The 12,111-nt window shown below is 30.9% G+C and overlaps 1 protein-coding gene across 2 annotated transcripts in view; it reads right to left on the bottom strand.

Annotated features, from left to right (window-relative positions):
* Positions 1-12,032, bottom strand: part of LOC126821521 (disheveled-associated activator of morphogenesis 1-A) — a 59,859-nt gene extending 47,827 nt beyond the window's left edge. The window contains exon 1 of one of the 2 annotated variants that reach the window (XM_056101279.1): positions 11,929-12,032. The gene's annotated coding sequence lies outside the window, so the exon portion shown is untranslated. Of the gene's footprint in view, positions 1-11,499; positions 11,657-11,928 lie in introns of those variants that run through there. The other variant, XM_050549968.2, reaches the window with a different exon arrangement.
* Between the last annotated feature and the right edge of the window lie 79 nt (positions 12,033-12,111).

Here is a 12,111-nt window from a genome sequence, read left to right on the forward strand (position 1 = left end):
TTGATCAACATCATGTATAGTATGGTGTGTATTACAAGTTTAAATCTACTAGTAATATTGGTTTTCACACCTTCCTAATTAAATCATCTATCATGTATATTCATGTGTATATTACAAATTCAATATCTTAAGTACATTAATGCTGTTGCTAGGAGGTACATTGTAGTTGGTGCAGAACAGTAGGATGTTAAACCCCATTTTAAATTAATCTGTTGTGTGTAAATAACACATGTAGTCAAGTACAGGGGCATACATATCAATTTTATTGGGTGGGTGGGGGGGGTGTTCAGCAGAAATGAGACCAACTATTTGGCATTGTTTGCTTACCTCATTCATTTAGTCACCAGTGCATAAATTTGAGACCGACAGCAGTGACTGCACTTATTTTGAGACTGACTATTTTCATCCTGTCCACTTCTACCCCACCCCCACATTTACGTGTCTGGTCAAGTAGTCAAGATCAACTGTTTTGTCGACACTAATTACAGGTGGAATTCATCAAGATTTATTTTAAAATCCATCAAGATTTATTTTAAAATATCCTAACGACCAAAACTTCCTTACAGTTCTAAATAAAAGATTTTTTATTCACACAAGCTAAAAAGGAACTAAAAACAGAAAAGATATCAATCATAAGACTTTTATAAAAGTTTTGGTGAAAGAGAAAAACAAAAACATCCTGCAAAAATATCACAACACAAGAGACCTGGTCATGTAGGATGAAAAAATATGCAGAACACGCCCAGTTCTATTGTTGTTCTAGAGAAGCTATTCCTTTCATGCAGCAGAAAGTGTAAAAATAAATATCACAGAAGGTTTAATTATTACCAGATTGGACTTCATAAAAAAAAATATATCTAAACTTCTCCCAAAAATTACATAAGTAGATTTATACTATGGTACTGATAGAAATGTCACCAAATGTGAATTTCACAGTCATGTAAGTGACATCAAGTGTTTCAAAGTCTTTGAGAACAGTACATAAATTTACACGAAGAGAAGCTCTAGAGGTGTGTTTACGCCTCCCTCAAAAATGTTAAAGAAAAAAATAAATAAAAAAACAAGCCTGGTATTAACCTTGTCTTGGAAGCACTGTTCTAGTTTTCAAAAATGTTTTAACATTATCAGAAATACAAGAAATAAATGTAAAATATAAGCTTAAATCTGAAAAGATTATATTGCCAAAGAAGAGAAGAGAAAAATTAATCATAAAGATCTTGCAAATACATGTATTAATCTCTTGAGTTCTTTCTCAATTCCTTAATTCACTGCATAAAAGCAATAAATTTGGAAAAGTAATGTAGATAGTATTGTTTCAGGAATACAGAAACTGTTTTATTGTTTTTGTTAAACAAGTATATTATCTACTTTATGGCCGCTAATCTATGAACATTGGATATATAGATAGCCAAACATAAACACAGAACAATCACATATTTGTAAAGAACAGAGACCACCACCTTTAAATAGATTTTTTAGGAATAATACTATAATTCTAAAACAAGTCATGAACGTTGAACAGTCTTGGACATACGACATGTAATTTGGAAGGTACATGAATATCTTGAGCGGTTTCCGAGATGTGATCCTAAACAACAATTGCATACCAAAACAATAATTACATGCCGAAAGACAAATCAAATGTGTTTCCATAGAAAAACAAAATTAACCAACTAAACTTTTTTGACTTGGCATACAGCACAATTACTTTAATACCGTAGGTTGATGTGTGTACAAAGTTTCATAACACTACATGTATCCTGCAGAATAATAATTGTACACAAAAAAGTTAAAATTTTTTCCATGAAAACACAAAAGTTATTCAACTAAAAAAAGTCTAAATGGCACTACTATTATAAAGTATGTTGATGTATGTACAAAATATTATAAAGATATCTTTAACACCATGAATGGTTATCGAATATCAGAAGCCCAACTTTTCACGGTAAGATAACAATATCAATGTTGATTTAATGTAGCTAAGTCTCTAACTCAATATCATCCAGACGCTAGAGATTGCCATTGGATTGAGACTTCTGGCGTAATTCGCCGAACATAACTGATTAGAAATTGCAGTAAAAACAGAAACGATTGAATGTAAATCAGTTTATATACATTCACATTACGTTATATACGTTGCGACCCATTTGTGTCAATTTCTAGATCCAAAATATTAGCAATTTAGCTCCTTTAAATTGACCAATAATTTGTGTCTGTACTGTGGATAATATTGGATAACATTGAGTTAAATACTTGGCTCCTTTAACAGAAGCTGATGACAGTGTTATTTATTCCTTATTCATGTTAACTCGAACAGAAATAACAGCACAATTTCAGCTACTTGAATGATGTCTTACATGAGACTAATATTTGGTACTTGAGAAAGATTTATTGCCAAGCATGAACAATGCTGTTGTGTATTCTTAAGAAATAATGTGTAATTCTTTTGCTTAAAGGTTCATAGCATGACTTTATCTTAAAAGAAACAAGCCAACAGCAAGGCTGATGTCCCCCGCCAAAATCCCAAAATAAATAGATGGCACATATTAATTAATCGCACATTTATTTTTTTTCAAAAGTATCGAGCAATCAAACCATACACTAAGTTTCATCACTCTCTATCAGATAGAATCAAGATTATCTTGTCCAAAAGCATCGACCAATGAAATTGATTGGCTCTGCTTAGCTTCAGCTCGAAATGGTAATCATTGAACTCAGTCAAGACATTCACCTAATGAACATCAACATTATGTTTAAACATTCTACTTCAATTAAAGCAGAGTTGTTATGTTCCAAAGTCTTGACCAATCAAATTGCTTATTGCTTCTTAGCCTAAGCAGAAAGTTCTCACCATCGAACTTAGTCAAAATGATATAATGAATCTATGCCCCAAAGCAGCAACCAATCAGATTGCCTATCTCTGCTTACCGTAAGCAGACAATGTTCATCATCGTACTCTCTCAAGGCATTCACCTAATGAACGTCTACACCAAGTTTGAACATTCTACCTCAATAGAAGGAGTTGTTGTGTTCCAAAGTCTCGACCAATCAAATTGCTTATTGGCTTGCTTACCCACAGCACAAAATGTTCATTATCGAAATTAGTCAAGGTAAGGATGTAAAAAAAGCTATACACCAAGTGTACTCACTCTCACTTAATTAGAACTAAAGTTATCGTTCTCAAAGCATCAACCAATCAAATTGCTTATCTCTACTTACCCTTCTAACTCCATCAAGGCATTGACCTAATAAACACATACATGTACACCATGTTTGAACAATCTAGCTCAATTAGAAGGAGAGTTATTGTGTTCCAAAATCTTAGCCAATCAAATTGCTTATCGCTCTGCTTACCCTGAGCAGAAAATACTCATTATCAAACTTAGTCAAGGTATTGATGTAATGAAACTATACACCAAGTTTCATCACTCTCACTTAATTAGAACGAAAGTTATCGTGTCCCAAAGCATCAACCAATCAAATTGCTTATCTCTGCTTACCCTAAGCAGAAAATGCTCATCTTGAAACTCCATCAAGGCATTGACCTAAAAAAACACCTACACTGACCAAGTTTGAAAATTCTAGCTCAATTAGAATTAAGGAGAGTTATTGTGTCCCAAAAACTGTTATTGACAGACGGACGGACAAACCCATTTTAATAGTCCCCTGCTTTCTTCGAAAGGCGGGGGACAAAAAAAAAAAAAAACCAATTCTTTCGGTGAACTGAATTTTCAAAGAGTCATTGATTGAACATTTTATTATGGCGATTCGTTTTTACGGATTATCTTGATATTGAGAGTTGTGTTTAGTGTTCTTTCAACATGTAAGATTCAATAATATCCAGAACCAGTAGGTGTTTCTGCACCTTTAACATCGAAAAGGAATTATAATGTTCTTTCAACATGTAAGATTCAATAATATCCAGAACCAGTAGGTGTTTCTGCACCTTTAACATCGAAAAGGAATTATAATTGCATGAAAAACCAACAGAGATAAACACAGAAGAGAATTAGCTCAGGTAAACAATCAAAGATTTTTCAAGTAATATTTCTTGCAGGTTACTATCTAAACTCATGAACGAACCCAAAACATGACTTAACTGGTATTCTTAGCCTCAAAACTAACACAAAAAATACTTTTTACTCTGACATCTCCCAACTTTTAAAATGCCAAATTATTTTTTCTAAGTATCAAAAGTAGCATGTAACTAAATTTAGACGTTTTGAGAGATTAGACATGTTTCGAGAAGTAAGCCTATTAACTTAAAAACATTTTGAATGATGTCAATTAGTTACTGGAATGGATTAAGACTCTACTTCACTACACAGGTACAGTATTTAAACTATAAGTGACATTCTAAAACCTTTTTACCCCAGAAGCAGAAAATTAAAATAATTCTGGGCTCCAGTTTTGGTAAACTGTGAGTAATAAGCCACACTTAAAACTATTTCCCTGATAGAATTACTACAGTTCACACCTACACCCTTCAAGATATGTACTACAGAAGCAGAACATAAACATTTCAGGGTATAATTATTAACTTTCTTACATTTACATTTTATTTGACTTTAAATATATTTAAATAACTTTTGACCAGTTTCATGCAAAACTCTACATACATAAATATATTGAATGAAATAAATGAAGATTCAAATTTTCAACTTTTTTCCCTTCAATATAACAATGCATGGTGAAATACATGTATGTACATCCAACCAGTCCGACAAACACTTGATACATTTCAACATAATTCACCTGATTTACCACAACAAAAACAAATGAAATCTTTTTTACCTTGCAACAGATCCTAGTTTAATCCATTTGTAAATAATCGTAAATAATTCAAACAATTTGATGGGATGGTTTCTTTATAAAACATAAACCACTTTCTCTTCTCTAGTGATCTTGTTCACAAATAAACATATCCATTCACTTTTCTTGACAAGTAATTTTTGTTAGGAGATCAATGATGCAGAGGTTTTTTTAAGGAATAATCTGGCTTGACTCTAGCACATATTGATTGTACTCTGGTACTTGCCGATTGAAAACTCCACATGTACACACCCAACTACATCTGCCTTTTGCGTTTTTGTACACAGATTGGGTCAAAAATCAATGAACTTCCATTTGCAGTCTTCTGATGGAATCCATCAATTGGATTCTTTTGTACACAATCAGTGTCAATACGAGAGAAAGAAATGGGATTCTGTACAAGTAAGTCATTTTGAGAATAACATCATTATTATTTGTCAGTTACGCGCTTTAGAATTTTGAAAAGCGAATGGCTAAACTTTAGCCACTAAACCATAGATAATGAAGTTTTACCAGTTCATATTAAAGGATCTCAGTCAATGTATACATCAATCTCTACATGTATAAAAGTTCATTTTACTACAGCAAGCTGCAGAGGCTGCACAGAAATTAATATCCCTTTGTAACGGAAACAAGGAAAACTAAACTTGCCATGAACTGAACTAGTGACATGTAAAAAATTATATGACACTAAAATATTCCTCATCAAAGAATCTATTAATATTTTCACATACAACAGATTATATATATAACTATAAATGGATTTTTTAAATTACAAGCTACGTACATGTAGCTAACAAAATTTTGAAACAAAATCATGTTCAATACATTTTTGCCACTACAGTACATGTACATTTATCACCAGTTGTTAGGACTACCAACAATAACAATGTGCTTAATCAAGTTCTAAATTTGCATTACATTATAACACAAATAGTTGTTCTGGGTATTAGAATTTGAGGTCATTTACTTGACCTCCTGAACAATAAAAAATATCACCCAGTTTCAATCCTGGATCATCGAATTACAGGAAACATTATGTTCAATTTGAACTCAGATACCACTGTCAGGGGCCAGAAATAGTTAAGGGTAGAGAATCTCTATACATATACATGTATGCATGTAACTTAACTAAACTACTTTATGTAGATCATTACTTCTAAATATTGATTTTACAGGTAACACAACTACAGGTAAATCTACATAGGTATCTTCTTTAGGCATACCTGGCTATCTCTAGTTTGTTGTATCCTTTTAGTGGTACAAATGTATAATAATGCTGAGACAGTAAATAAACAGACCTTTTGAGGGATATGTTCTTGATAATGTAGGAGAGAAAGAAAGAAATCAGTATGCATGAACTGAAGAAACTATCTACAAATACAATAAACTACAATTTTTATTTTCCAGGTGATTTCATTAATCTTAATTAGAAGAGCTTGTTTAAAATCTCTTAATTTTTCAGTTGATGTAATCTTGTTAAATGGCACCCGAAGAGACAAAATTCTGTACAATAAACAATTACTTAACATGACAAATTGAAACCACCTCATTAAACATGCTTAGTTAAATAAGAAAGCTATGTTACTTGTGCTTGAAGGATGTATGACATAACCTTTAGCTTATAAATATAATACCTTTATTACAATTCTATAACTGAAATACACACCCTTTAATACTGAGTATCCCATCCTGACATACTTATTACTTATGCTACTTTTTAAGGAACAAGTACCCTTTAGAAAATATTAACTAAAATATACCCCCAAAAATATTTATTTAAAACCATTTCTATAATGTCATGATATAATAAATAATAATATATTTACTTATACTGAAGATACACTCCAGATATCAAAACATTGTTTTAATTTTACAAGTACATGTATGTGAATAATTGTAAACTCAAGCTAAAACTCTATAATCCAAGCATGTATTTATAATGTTAGATAATATTAAAGACCTTTATCCATATTACACAAAATTTTGTTGGAAATGATTGCTTACCATCCTTCAGGATTATATTTATGCCAAAGTTTTTCACTTTTATTTTACTTTTTCATATTTGGTTACTTTACTGTTGGCCATTAGTTGGGAAAACCAATAAATGGAGACAACTCGAAATGTAAATTAGATTTACCTACATGTACATGTCATTTATTCTATTTAGTAGTTTACTCAGTATACTAAGGTGACAGAACACCTGCCTTGTACACAGGTATTATTCCATGCTACATGTATTAATGTACGTATGTACATGTACAAACTACAATGTACATTTGGACATATAAGTACCTGAAGTAAAATTAATGTTCTTGTCACAATACATAATGATATTAAACTATTCAACTGACTTCTATTAAAATAGTCTGATAGTGCTGCTGCTACAATTAGGCCATCTGCTGTCTAGCTTTTGATTCATTCTAGCCAGTCCATTTATAATAAAGAAATGATTTGCTCAGAATAGAAAATTCTTGATTCTAATTACATTTCGTTGATATTTTGGAATGTAAAACACACAAAAAACTTTGGTCATTAAATCTACGCTATCAGTGTCTGGATATTTTAAAATGATCTTCTAAAGAACTTATTTCAGAATAACTCCCCTCAAATTTTGAAATGAATAGTTTCTATTGTATTTCTCCATATCGCTCTTTGAAAATAACCTGGTAAAACTTGCCAGAAAATTGTTGGGCTTTATAATTCATTTCTTTTTAACAAAGCTGTCGCAATCATGTTTAAAGAGACAAAATGGTTGAGACCTGTCAGTTTGTGTACCAACAAGGTCTTTGATAATTGTTGTTTCTTAAAAGAATATGTTGGTTTTGCAGTTCAGTATTGAAAGTACATGTAGAAAAATCAGTACTGACATTGGCTGCAGTTTTCTCAATATATTAAGACACTGGTTTTGTTCAATTCTAAACGGCTTGAACATCACTTAAAAAATCTGTGAAATCAATCAATCCAATGCTAAGTTTAACATCCAGGTGATTATCTCCATGTTTCCCGTTATTTACTCTATCATTCTCACGCAATTAACAAAAATAAACAATCGTGTAAGAAAATTCCTCCTTAGCCAGTCAAATCCTTGTTTATTACATGTACATGCTTAACATGTTGCTCAACATAAAGCCAGATTGACTCACACTGGACAGTAAATTGTAATTAAATATCTCTAGAAGAAAGAATTAAATAACAAAGTTTACAGATGATTGAACAGACTGCATATTCAAGATTAAATTGCTTGAATTTTTGGAGATGTTGGACATATGAACATGAAGATCCGATACATTAGTAAATGTCCTAACATTTCTGGGATGAAATTAAGAAACAATTGGATTTATCTCAACATCTATGAATTTACACTGAACAGTAACTTTATTGTTCAACTTTTGAAAATGACTGCCCTCATTTATTTGACCTTAACAGAAATGATCTTATCCAATCATTTTTATGAAAGTTACTGACTGATCACACCCATTTATCAACTGCATTTCAAGAAATAACTCTGCATATTAAATATGATACCAATTTTAAAACCTTTAGTGCTTCAATGAAATTCAAGTTTTTCATATTTTAAAAATCAAGTAATATATAGCGTTAACAGAAATGATCCCATTCAAATAGTTTATAGGGTTGAGTTTTCACCAATCAGTATAATAAATCAATAGTATATGAAATAAATCTACAGAGTGTTAGGTTCATTGATTCATATCAGACCATTAACACCTTCTAGTCAACGGTCAGATTAATGTCAGCTGGGGAAATCTATGATGACATGTAAGACTTTGTGACCAATTGATCCCCTTTAGATAATTGTACATATACATGGCCTCACGATTTTCATGATGTTAATGTAGGCCTGCTACAAGTCCACAATGATTTCCACCATATCTTTCATTGAACTCGCATGCTATCAATATATTTATCATCTCTTAATCTGTTTAATTTCTGGGATTAAATGTTTACTTTTATACACCAGACATTTATTTCACACAATAAATATATATTTTTATGTTCAATATCTTAATGACTTAGACAAAGTGGCTAATCTAAGTAAAGAGTTTAGTGTTTTCAAGTGACCGAAAAGTTCACATCTAATCTCAATTGATCTCAATCTAATGTCCAGGATTAAATATATCATAGATAAAAGATATGGTTCAATGATTTGATGAAACTATTGACAGATTTAACCCCTTGATGACCAAAGGAATGTTGGTTAAGTTAACTCAAGATTATACTTAGTTTGAAAATACTGGTACATGTGTCAATGACCAATTTGGCATGCAAATAAATTTACTTCTTTTTGAGACCTGCAAATGTTACTTATATGTAAGACATAGAAAAAAGAATAATCCATAAAGAACTAGCAACTAAATCATAAACCTTTCAGGGGATATTATCTGAATATCATCAATCTACAAAGTACATGAAATGAAATGGGGTTTAACATCCTACTATTCTGCTCGGACTGGGCTAATGAAAAGGGACAAAGTACATGAACAGATGAAATTCCATTTATTCTTAATTGATTAGACACATGTACAGCTAAATGTACATGTTTATGTTGATAGCTTACAAATTACATTCTCATGAAGAACATAAAAGTACACACAATATTTTGTACAGCAAAGAACCAAATCCATTAAACACCTTTTTGACATTAGATGTTATGGATATGAATGATAGAATGAATTAATTTAACTATAGTGTAAATTGGACTGAAGAAGCAGTAATAAATTGTTTGGGCTTAAATGTGTTGACTACATGACTGACATTGACTCAGTTCAAACCTTTTTATCTCATTGTTATAATAACACTTGCACCTCTACCAGGGTAAAATAAACTTTCTTCTACAAGCATTTCAAATGCCAATAAAACTGTACTGAATAACACAGTAAGGTCCAAAACATCAAACCACCTTCAGTTCATATCAAATAACAATCCTTCACATCTCAAACTAAATGACATTCTTAATTAAAAGTTAAATCAATTAAATCCACAATGGACTGTTTTCTTTTTGTAGTGTCAGGCATTTCAGATTTAAGTCAAAGTTTACACTTCACTATGTATATTTCTTCAAAAGAATTTAAATTATATAGAAATCGTGTTAGGCATGAAACTAAATTGCCTATAAAAACAATTAAAGGTTTTGGGCATCATTAGTGGTGTTTTAAATACTATTCATTTAACATAATAAAAGTTCAATAATCTTAATATCACATTTAGTAAATTTCTGAATAAATGATGGAAAAGATTAAGTTTGATTGCACAATATTTTCTTCATACCATTATTATTATACCACACATAATTGTTATAATATAGCATACCAATATACCATACTGTACTAATGTTGGTAATGTATATATTATCTTAATGTTCAATATTCCCTTCTACAATTACACACTTTATATCATATTCCCTTATGATAAATCACAGATTGTATGATATACATACATTAATATACATACATCAAGCTATACATCACAGCTTTGTATTAATATTTGCATAAGCATCATTCATAATATAGAATAGTATGTAATATGATCCTATTGAAAGACATGGATACTTGTCACTGATTTCACAATACAGAAAGATGAACCTCTTTTCAATTTCTAAAAATTTACACTCAGTTGTTTATTTAGAGAATTACTGAGCTCAAATAACCAGATAGTCACACATGTGTAACTTACAATCTTGGGTAATATACTTATTAGTTTCAATGAAAAAGAAACAACGATCCTCCTTTCAGTCTTTGTTAAGACTTGAGAATCAACAAATTTATTTCATTTCCGGCCATTAAAAAAGACCAAACACTATCTGCATGAATTTACGAATATCAAATCTAATTCCTTGAAGTCTGTAATCAAGAACATGTAGCTAACTGACATTATTCCATAAGATTTGCACACTTAATAACAGTTTGTTGTCTATCATAATATATCTTTTTTGAACAAAAGGTTCTAAATCACTAATAAAAAGATAAATCAGATAATTAAAGTTTTTAATTACAAATTTAGCATTTTATTTGTTGCCGAGTTTTTCTTCTTAAAAATAAATCTGATTAAAATAAACAATATCATTATAGCTGTAAATAAACATCACATAATCAACTATAAAATTGTTGATCAAATGTAAATATCACAGATAAGGAGTAAATTAAAAATCGATCCATTTCCACTAATTCTTAACAGCTATGCATTGTATGTAACCTAAACTCTTAACCTTTTCCCTTGGTCACATTAGCAAGATATTTTTTTTCAAAGAATGTGACACTTTTTAGTTAAAGCATAAATACTAGGAATACAACCACACATTTATCTATTATGTTTTATGTGCTTTTAAAATATGTAAATTTATAGTACTATATGTAAATTGACAGGGATCAATTCTCCAGCTGGTAAATTTCAGTACCAGTTTGCCAAGTATGTATGGCAAAATATGACCAAAGTGAAGGCAATGATGAGTTGTGGATACAAATTCTGGTATCTAGTCAACATATTTACATGAATTATAAATAACTTCCAATAAAAAAAGAAATTATCTGTAAAATTTCATAATTTAAAAAAAGTAATTAGTGATATAAAATTCCTTTAATAAGATAAGAAATTCTACAAAATAAATTTAAGAAAGAACATCACACATAAAGAAACCCTTAAAACATTTTATATTTAAATTATTCCTACCATTGTCAGATCAGTATCTCGAATTCTCCTCACAACAAAATCCCAACTATTGATTTAATTCCTTGGGACAGACGGTTTCATAGCGTTCATATTGCTCACACAGCAGCGCAGTGTTTCACTTTCATGGTATTTTTTACTGAATAAAACTCACCAGCAAATTTTGGTCTCTTATCTTTCAGTTTTTACAATTAATCCTTTCTTGTATTGTTAAATTATTTTAGCAATGTTTTCAATAGCCAGCAGGTGACTTTATGTCTCTTATTCTAATGTCACGAGCCTAATCGACGGCTTGCAGGAATATGCTAATTGAAAATCGTTACAATGCACGTGCGGGTTGGAAAAGAAAATAGACTTTAAAATGATCGTGCGAATTTCCACTTGGGTGTAAATGTGAAAAAAAACCTAAAAGAATATGACGTTTGTACTTACAGACAAAAAAATGTAGTCACATGTAAACGGCTTCTGTTCACTAACCCTCCAGTAGGACCAGTATCCTTTCATTGAATGACATCTCTTTGAAGTCACCGCTCGCTTTGCTGTTCACGGCTCGCATTGCACTATTTTTAGTAACAGTATTTACAACCAATCGAATTCCATGTCTATCTTTAGGTG

This window comes from Patella vulgata, chromosome 5 (assembly GCF_932274485.2).
Source record: "Patella vulgata chromosome 5, xgPatVulg1.2, whole genome shotgun sequence".
Lineage (NCBI taxonomy): Eukaryota > Metazoa > Mollusca > Gastropoda > Patellidae > Patella > Patella vulgata.